We start from the raw sequence: 9837 nt of genomic DNA, 5'->3' as shown, positions 1-9837 counted from the left end.
TTTCTTTGAATCATGGAGTCTTAATGGGCAGAAACAGATCATGAAAAACAATAGATTTGTATCTCCTAGAGAGACTAGGTAGGTTCATCGTTCTCTATCAGCAGCTCAATTCCCTGTTAACTTTCTACTGTGTAAATGAAAAAAAAAAAAAAAAAAAAAAAATTAAAACATTTATTGCAAAAGAGAAGGAATATAAATTCACCTCAACTTTTCAGAAATAGGCTTTCTTAAAGCTCTAAGGAACAGTTATTAATTACTTTAACTTCTTTACACGCCTAGGCAACCCTTTGGTTTCAGTTTTCCCAATCAGCCTTTTGTTACCTCAGGCATTAAAGGACAATATGACCTTTCACTTTTCCTTCTTTTTAGCCTGGTTATTGGAAAATAATTTGTGATACTGTAGAAGCATGACAGTGCTTGGCACATAGCTTTGTTCTCTTCCCTGAACTTTTATTTTTCAGATTTTTCATAAAATCTCTTTCCAAGCAGGATATTGTCCTGTGCTGTTTTTCTAATACTTGTATTACTCTGTGTACTTGAGTCCTTAATGGCAATTCTCATCCCTGCTATGCTTTAGACAGTAGAACTGAAAAAAATAGTATCTGTTTTTATCTTGTTTTTTTGTTATTGTTGTTGTTGTTTAATTATTGTTTTTGATAAGTAAAAGCATGAACAGCAGAAGAGGAATTCCTTCTCCACTAATAAACCAAACTCCCTGCAGCTCTGTACTTCTACTCTGTAGTAAAAAGTGTTCTTAATGTTAAGTGGCTGCAGAGAGAGAGAGATTTTTGTGGACAATAGTACTGACTACTACTTAGGTTTACTCCAGGTTGTTTGGTATGTAATCACTTTCTGAGCACAACAAAAGTGTCAGACTAAATACTGTATTTTTCTACTCTGCTCTGGGGAGCGTGCACTTATTTTAAACCTGGAAACCTCAGTATCTCCTGAGCCATTTAATCTTGCTCATTCAACAGTGGTATAGAACAGGGAATCAACCTGTTTTCCCTGTGCTTGCTCTCTCTAGATTTTTAACTGTGAAAGGGTGTCTGCATTATGAAAGCATGCATTCCACAGGTCTCCAATCATGTAGGAGTATTAGGTCTTTATTAGGTCTTCCTTGGAGTTTTATGTATTCTATGCTTGTTTAAAATTTTTTTAGGCATCCATTCCTTTCTAAGTAGTAGCATGACTGTGAAAAACTCATACAGTCCTTAGTATCCTCGCTGGATAATAGACATGATGCCCCAAAGGGAAACGTACCAACATCATGAATACTATATTATGAGGCTGGCAGAGACTGTTCCATCAGCCTGAGAAAAACCTTGAATAATTGTGCAGGTTTATTCTTTAGAACTCAATCTGCTGGTTTGTGAAATTTTTCTGGAAGACATCCATTTGCATTAATATGAGCTAGCAGAGCAGAATCTACGTAACATTTTTCTGCCTGTTACTCAGATTGATAGATGAAAAATTTACTAGAGGAATAAAAGGCATTTGTTAAGCTATCACAGGTTAGGCACCAGCAACAATTGCAATTAGAGGAACCACACAAGGTTAGTTTTTTTTTAATTCTGCTATTAATGTCAGGGCAATACTGTTACTGCTGGCATCTGATGTCTAGAAAAACCTGAATAGCCTGATTATAAAATGTTAACAGAACTGCAACTTATAAAGTCTGTAAAAATGATAGGACAAATTTCAGTCTCAGCTACATGGAAACTGTTATAAGACATTCTTAAATTTGTCTGCTTTAGAAAAGGAAAAATATTTCCTCACAGGCAGTATTCTTAATTTATTGAAATTTGAAGGCTAATCTTGCTCTACTGACCCTAACAATGTAATTCTGCATAATCAGTGATAACTGAGAATCTGCCTCTGTACTGAATTTCCTACGTGTTCAAAAACTCATTTCTTGGGTAAGTAGCTTAAATGTTTATGGTTTCACTCTTGGATCTGCAGAGTGGGTTGCTTTGTTAAATATAGAAAAAAATTAAAATCTTTTTCCCAGTTGTTTCTTTGTATTTTTGACCCTGGGAAAGTTGACTGTCTTTGCATAAACATAACGCATTTTACAAACAGTAACATCATTGTTCCACCAGAAGCTCACAGGCTTTAGACTGCCCGTGTCACTGGTCTGACCTTAGAGTACTGTAGAAACTACAGCAAATGCCACGTCAGTTGAGCTCTGTTCCCTTCTAGAGACTGGGCACTTTGGGAATCCCTGTTAGCAAGGACCTACCTATCCCAGTGTTCCTCTGAAGTGGATGCCCACTTGCAGAACGTGTGTATGTCCCTCCATTCTAAAAGTCCTTATCGGGATCTTTGTGGTAATGTGTTTTTGTGCTGTGGTCTACACGGTGTTTTCCCTAATTCATGCATGAGGTCACAACTTCAAGTGGCAGTATGACCAGCCTTTTAGTCTAAGGAACCCTTTGAGTTAAGCTAGTATTTGAAAGCACACTAAACTATTACCCAATTTTCACCTGTTGAAAAAGGCATCAGTTTAGCAAGACTCCAAAGCAGAAAAGACAGATGTATAAACATACTGAAATGAGCAAGATGATGTCCTCAATTTTCACTTCTCATACCAAGATTCACAGTAATTATGGGTAGAAGCTGCACTTTTTGAGACAGCCATCAAAAAGTTTTTAAGAAGAAAATCACCAATTTGAAAGAGTAAATTGTAAGAAGAATAAACAAGGAGTCAGAGAATGGCAATTCAGCATCACTGAGGATCTGTTCCAGCAGAGACCAACTTTTCCCACCTGTCTGACTACTCAGAAGATACTCCATAGGTATTTTATCATATGTACTGAACATACAAGAGCTTAGGCTACATGCTCTTTAAATCCTAGTTATCTTCTGTGCGTGCTACAGAATAGCACATACAGTCCCAGGCTGGGCCACATACAGTCACACATACAGTTATACCTACATGTTTCTCTACCTGGCAAGAAAAGCTCCAAATAGCAAGGGAGGGGCAATGGTTTCTGTGTCATAATCTCAAAATCCAGAACATCAGGGAATATAAAGCAGGAAGATCTGAATGATCAGATAGTCATTCACCATAACTTGGACTCCATGCTGACCCTCCTACTGGAGCTGGTGATGAAGGCACTCTCAACAGGTCAGGAGAAAGCAGTGCTTAGTTCAGAAGAAAAGGGAAGAGTGAGAAAACAATGCCAGAAGCTAGGACTATCGAAGGAGTCAAAAGGGGAAGCAGTCTTCAGGAAGAAAAGCCAACGGCAACCACCTTCATCTACAGAAAAGAAAAAGCTGCTAATCAGACCTGCAGTAGCATCAAATTGAAATGAAAAGCATGATGTCCCATACCTTCTCTGTGGCAATGTATTTATGAAATTTTGCTGTTTTTACACATCTTGCCAGTGAAAATGACAGATTTGATCCCAGTCTTTTTGATCTATAACAGCGTGGCTGATAGGACTACTTCAGATGTGGTCTTAAAAAAAAACAAAACCATGGGAAATCACTAAGATATTAATGCTTGAAGATATTCATCTTCCTTATATTTCAACAATCTTTCCACAAACTAAAAACCATCTTTTCTCCCAGTGAGTATGTCTGACAGAGTAAGAAAGCTTTTAAGATTCAGTCCACCCAATCCCTTTTCATGTGAGAGGTGATTTTGGTATTCATGAGATGCAATGGATTGTAATCAAACTTTTCTTACTAACACTGCATTTTTGACTGTGGTCATTTGCCTCTGGCAGGTGAATGGTAAGAGCTTATTGCAAGTTCACCTGCCACAGCTTCCCTGGCAATGGCACGAATTTCCTTACAGAGTTTCACGACTCTGTAAGGAACTGAGCCTTCAAGTATTTGTCTCGTGTGATGTCCCCTGCCCAAACATAGCTTTGGAAGAAGGCACAAAAGCTCTACAATGTTCAGATATGGGATGATTGTCTTCCAACTTAAACTCTACCTACTAAGGAATATTTGGTTAGTCTATCCTTGGACCAAAAAACATTATTTGTTTGTCTCCTATTCCACAATTCATTTTTTTCTATTTCTTGATCTCCTTTCTATTTATATGTACATTAAATCACTAAATCATTAATTCTAATTATGTGACAACATATTTCACAGTTTTGTGAAACGCTTTGTGAAAAATATATCTTCCTATCGTTTCCACATAAAACTCCACATCCCTTTAGCTTGCTTTACAAAGTGGACTGGAAGTTCCTGACCACCATTTTTTACACTAATTATTGAATTCACTTAATTCTGAAGTGAACAATCCAAGTCTTATCAGAAAAATATTTGACAACTAATAACACCCTGTAGCCTGTAGCCGTCAAAGCCATTATCTTTATCTACCACTGAATTTTTAAATGAGTGTGTCATAGATGATAGGATTGTTTTGGACACAGCAGAATGAACAAATGGTTCACTGACCCATCCTCCATTCTCTATCACCACCTGTGTTGCCTCCAATTTTTCAAAAGATAATTTCTTCTATTTTCACATTGGTCAGATAACTCAGAGCCATGGACCATCTTCACAGTCTTCTTGACCAACTGGATTGCTTTTCACAAATGACACTTCAGTTGTTAGCTTTTCAAGTTATTGAGAAGTAAATAAAAAATACCAGATAGCACTTATGTAACCCACTTCATCAAATTCACCTTAACTCACTTGTTATGATGACAATTCACTGTTTATTTTTATTATCTAGTGCCTGCAGTATGTTATTTCCACACCTCAGGGGTTTTCACTAAAATGCTTTCTGTAGTGGAAAATGTCAAACATCTACAGTTTCTTGTGTTAAGATATAAAACCTTTGTTACCTTCAGGAATAGTAGTGCCTTTTGTTTGAGAATTTAGAATTTGTAGTTTTCTGCTCATAAACAATACACTGGCAGTTCAGTATCACTTAATGGACTGTGCCACAGCAACAACCACTGCTAACAGAGCCATGCTCTTTATTCTAGCAAAGATACAGCAATTTTCATAACATTTACAAGATATTTGATAAGTAAAAATATCCAGTGCTAGAACCTAATTTGTGTTCTCTCTTAATATGAAGAAATTAGATACTTAATTTACATGAAAAAAATTACATTCTATATGCAGAGAGGAAGTAACGAAAATTGCATTCTCACACACACAAAAATAACAGAAGTCTTGAGCATCACTTGAAATATCACTTGGCAACATAGAAAAGCAATTGGTTACTGCAGCGGTACTATCAATTTTGAAAATTAACATCTGATCTTTGACTTTAAAATCCAGTACACTGATGTAAGCAACATTCCTTTATCCAGCAGAGGAAGTTCTCTTCCATAGAGATTGAACATGTTTACTTTATGAAACGAACAAAATACTTCACACTGCAGAATTAAAAGATTTGCAAACGCGGGTATTCCTTAAACCAATTGTCAGATAGGCAAAATAACAAGTACCTTTTTTTCACACAAGTGAAATGCCTGCATTTCTGCTATAACAGTTCTTCCCCCCAGTATATTTATTTTGAGGCTAGATGGAAGTATTTGCCAGTTTGCTTTTTTTTTCCCTCTATGTCCGAAGTAATTAACATTCCAAAATACAAATGCTGTCTTAAGTATAGCAAAACTCTCTAAAGTATTTTGAAAAACAAAACTTTGTTTGAGGAACTTGAAAAAGAAGTGCTTGTGAAGAGCTTGGAGAATATGCCCTATGAGGAGCAACTAAAGGAACTGGGGATATTCAGTCTGGGGAAGAGGAGGCTGAGAGGAGACCTTATTGCTCTCTTCAAATATCTCAAAGGTGATTGCAGCGAGAGCGGGGCTGGTCTCTTCTCACTGATGATAGGTGACGAGGGGAAATTGCCTCAAGCTGCACCAGGAGAGGTTTAGTTTGGATATCAGGAAAAAATTCTTTACAGAAAGGGTGGTTAAGCACTGGAATAGGCTCCCCAGGGAGGAGGTTGAGTCACCATTCCTGGATGTGTGTTTGGATGTGGTGCTCAGGGACATGATTTAGTGGAGGGTTGTTAGAGTTAGGGTAGTATGGTTAGGTTGTGGTTGGACTCACTGATCTTTGAAGTCTTTTCCAACCTGAGCGATTCTATGATTCCATGAAAAGTAACACCGTTTCATTAAGTCACGATTTAGAAGCATTCAGAATCATACTCTACCTTTTTTATAAAACTTAAGAGACCTTTCCCTCTTTAATTGTGTAATGGACATGCTTTTTATTCTCACAAAACTCTACCATGCTGAGTTTCTCTATGCAGTAACTTGTGAAAAAAAAAATCTGTATTTTAAACCTTCCTCCCCCCAGTGTAACTGCATGAAACTCAGTGCTTGCATGATGTTTTCTCTCAAACCATTCATAATTACATTTCAGAGTTTCATAGACTTTCTCTCTATGCTTTCACAAACATTTCATTTCCAAGTTGTGAGTACTAGTTTACTTAGCAGTTGCATTCTTCCAATCACTGCTGTTTATACCTATTCAAAACAAGGAGGACAGAGCACACAAAAGGAAGTCCATGTTCCTTTAGACCATGGATGACCAACTGGGCCACACTGAGTGAAGAGGAATTGTCCTGAGCCGCATATAAAACAGATAATATAGATAATGTATATAAGTAACAAAACTTATTTTATTTTTAATTATTTTATTAAAATGTTACTAAAAAAAAGAGAGCAGCAGAAGTGTAAAAGTAATGTGATACTACACCTCATTTTCATGAAACAAATGCCTCACTCTGGTTCTACGTTAGTGGCTGCAATTCCTTGTGAGATGTTGAGGTGTTCAGAAATCTTTGATGAAATTTTTACCCTTCCTGTACTTCATCCTTGATGATAATTGTTTCAGCTGAAAGAGCGCCAGTCACTCACTGATATTTGGCTGTTGCCAGGCTGGGCCACTTAGCAGGGCAGTGCTGCCACCATGATGGCACAGGCCACAATATTGGCTGTGTTACCTTATGTCATAGATCAAATGTCCAGCCATGTATGTCTTCTAGTCTCTGCATCAGTACAAGCAGTAGTACCAGACAACGAAAATGTCACTTTCATATAAAAGAAGAATACAAGTAAATAAGTTTCTACTTACTACTCTTACATATCCTTTGCCTAGACATCTTTCCAAAATTACTGCAAATGAAGAAACTCGTAAAATTGCAATGCTTAATTACAGTACTGAAGGGCCAAACTCAGAATATACGAATAACATCCAGCATGACAAAATGAACTGTAGGTACAGTAATAACACACAAAACTCAGAACATACTCAGTTTCACTGAATTAACCACATTAGAAGCACAGGACACACTTTCCAGAAATTTGGATGCATAAATTCTGATTATTGAATTTCTTTCACTAAGTCACTTTATAAAGTGTATCTACAACAATGACCCTATCATTTACGATAGGAGGAAAAGCTATTAGCATAGGCTAGATGGAATCACAAATCACAGAATCATAGGAGTGGGAAAGGATCTCTGGAATTTATCCAGTCTAATGCTCTACTAAAGCAGGTTCCTTACACAGGGAAGCATCCAAGTGGGGTTTGAATTTCTCCAGAGAAGGAGATTCCACAGCCTTTCTGGGCAGCCTGTTCTAGTGCTCTGTCACTCTCAAAGTAAAGCTTTTCCTCACGTTCATATGCAACTAACTGCATTTCAGTTTGTGCCCATTGCCCCTTTTCCTGTCGCTGGGCACCACTGAAAAGAGCCTGACCGCATCTTCTTGACACTCACCCATTCAATATTTATAAGTATTGATGAAATCCACCCCTCAGTCTTCTCCAGGCTGAACCGCCCCAAATCTCTCAGCCTTTTCTCATTAGAAAGGCCCCTCATCATCTCTATAGCCCTTCACAGGGCTCTCTCTACAAATTCTCTCTTTCTTGAACCAAGGACCTCAGAACTGGACACAGCAATCCAGATGTGGCCTCAGCAGGGCAATGTAGAGGGGTAGGATCACTTCCCTTGACCTGCTGGCCACATTCTTGTTAATACACACAGACCCCATCGGCCTTCTTGTCCACAATGGTACACTGCTGGCTCATGGCCAACCAGTTGTCCACCAACATACTCAAGTCCTTCTCTACAAAGCTCCTTTTCAGCGTGTCAGCACCCAGCCAGCACTGATGCATGCAGTTATGCCTGACCAGGTGCAGAATTCTACATTTGCTGTTTCTGAAGCTCATCAGGTTCCTCTCTACCTAACTTTCCAGTCTGCCCAGGTCTTTCTGAATGGCAAAAGGACTTGACAGGTTCCTGACAAGTATGTTTTGGTAGTTCTGGAAAGACTATTTATTTTTTGAAATATTATTTCAACCATAGATTTTCGGCTACTATAGTATTCAAAAATGGTGCACATGCAGAAGACATTAGTGTTGCATATTCAACAATGCAAAGACTTTCATGCATTCAACATGAAGAAGAATTAAAAGCAGTTGTGGACCTTAAAACAGAAGTGAACATGAAATCCTTAATTATTTATATAATTTCTTCAATGTACCCTACTCCATAGAAACATGTAAAAAAAAAAAAAAAAAAAAAATTACTCTTCTCCCTAAGGAAAAAAAAAGTAAGAAAACAGTAACATTTATTCAAAAAAATCTGAAGAGCTGCTTGCCAAGGGGAAATTGTCACTTCCATCTTCAACAGAAAGGCTGTTTATAAATGGGATTCCCCAGGTATTATGCTGCAGTCTCAATATCTATTATTACTGCTGATAAAATGTAGATCGCAGAGAGGGGTGGGTGCAATGAATAACACAGTTCCAGATGAAGCCCATCCCAACCCGATGAGGTTGAGAAAAGCCAGGGGCAGCCAGACAGCAAGCATCCTGAGATCTGATGCTACCTAGTGCAAAGAGGAGTACTTCTGAGAAAGCAGGAATGCTGAGTGGATGGAGGGTATCTGGAAAAAAAAAAAAAAAAAAGAAAAAAAAAGTGCTTTGTAGGTACTATGATGTCTGATCCAAGGATACAAATACATAAAGCAGAATGGAGTACTGTGTGTAGGTCTGGGTTCCCAACACAGGAAAGATGTGGAGCTCTTGAAGAAACTCCAGAGGAGAGCCACGAAGATGGCTGTAGCACCTCTTCTATGAAGAAAGGCTGAGGAAGTTGGGCTTGTTTGGTTTGGAGAGAAGGCTCTGGGAAGACCTCATTGCAGCCTTCCTGTACTTGAAGGGTGCTTACAAGCAGGAAGGGGGAGAAAGTTTTTACACAGTCTGATGGTGAGAGGACAAAGGGGAATAGCGTTAAAATAAATGAGAGGAAATTTTTCAGTCAAGAGTGGTGAGGTGCTGGCACTGCTGCCCATGTAAGCTGCGGTGCCCCATCCCTGTAGGTGCTCAAGGCCAGGTTGGATGGAGCCCTGGGCAGCTGAGCTGCTGGGTGGCAGCCCTGCCCATGGCACGGGGTGGGAATGGGTGGGCTTTGAGATGCCTTCCAGCTAAAGTGAGTCTGTAATTCTATGATAATGTTTTCGTAAGTATCTCAATACTGACTTGGCAGTTCCCAAGGCATACTAAAAGCTAATTCACTTGAGCAGGTGGCAGTGACAAGCTGATACCTCAGTGTCCATATAGCAGACGGAAAGAAACTGGATGGGCTGCGAGGGACAAGCTACAGCTGCCACGTCATGGGGACTATTAAAGGGTTTGACTGTTCATGCTAAGGAAGGTGAGCAGCCCTTTGCGCCTCAGCGCTTGAGCCCGAATGAGGACAACGGCCTCGGGTCGCTGAGCCCTGCCCTGAGGCGGCGGCGGCGGCGCCCGCAGCCTCAACAGCTGGCCAGGCAAACGGCACGCGGTGCCGGCGCCAGGACGCATGCGCGCTCAGGGGGCGGTGCCGGCACTTCGCCTCCCG

This window comes from Meleagris gallopavo, chromosome 3, assembly GCF_905368555.1.
Source record: "Meleagris gallopavo chromosome 3, MGAL_WU_HG_1.1, whole genome shotgun sequence".
In the NCBI taxonomy this organism is placed as follows: domain Eukaryota; kingdom Metazoa; phylum Chordata; class Aves; order Galliformes; family Phasianidae; genus Meleagris; species Meleagris gallopavo.
The sequence above is the reverse complement of the archived record's forward strand: the minus strand, read 5'-3'. Positions refer to the sequence as shown.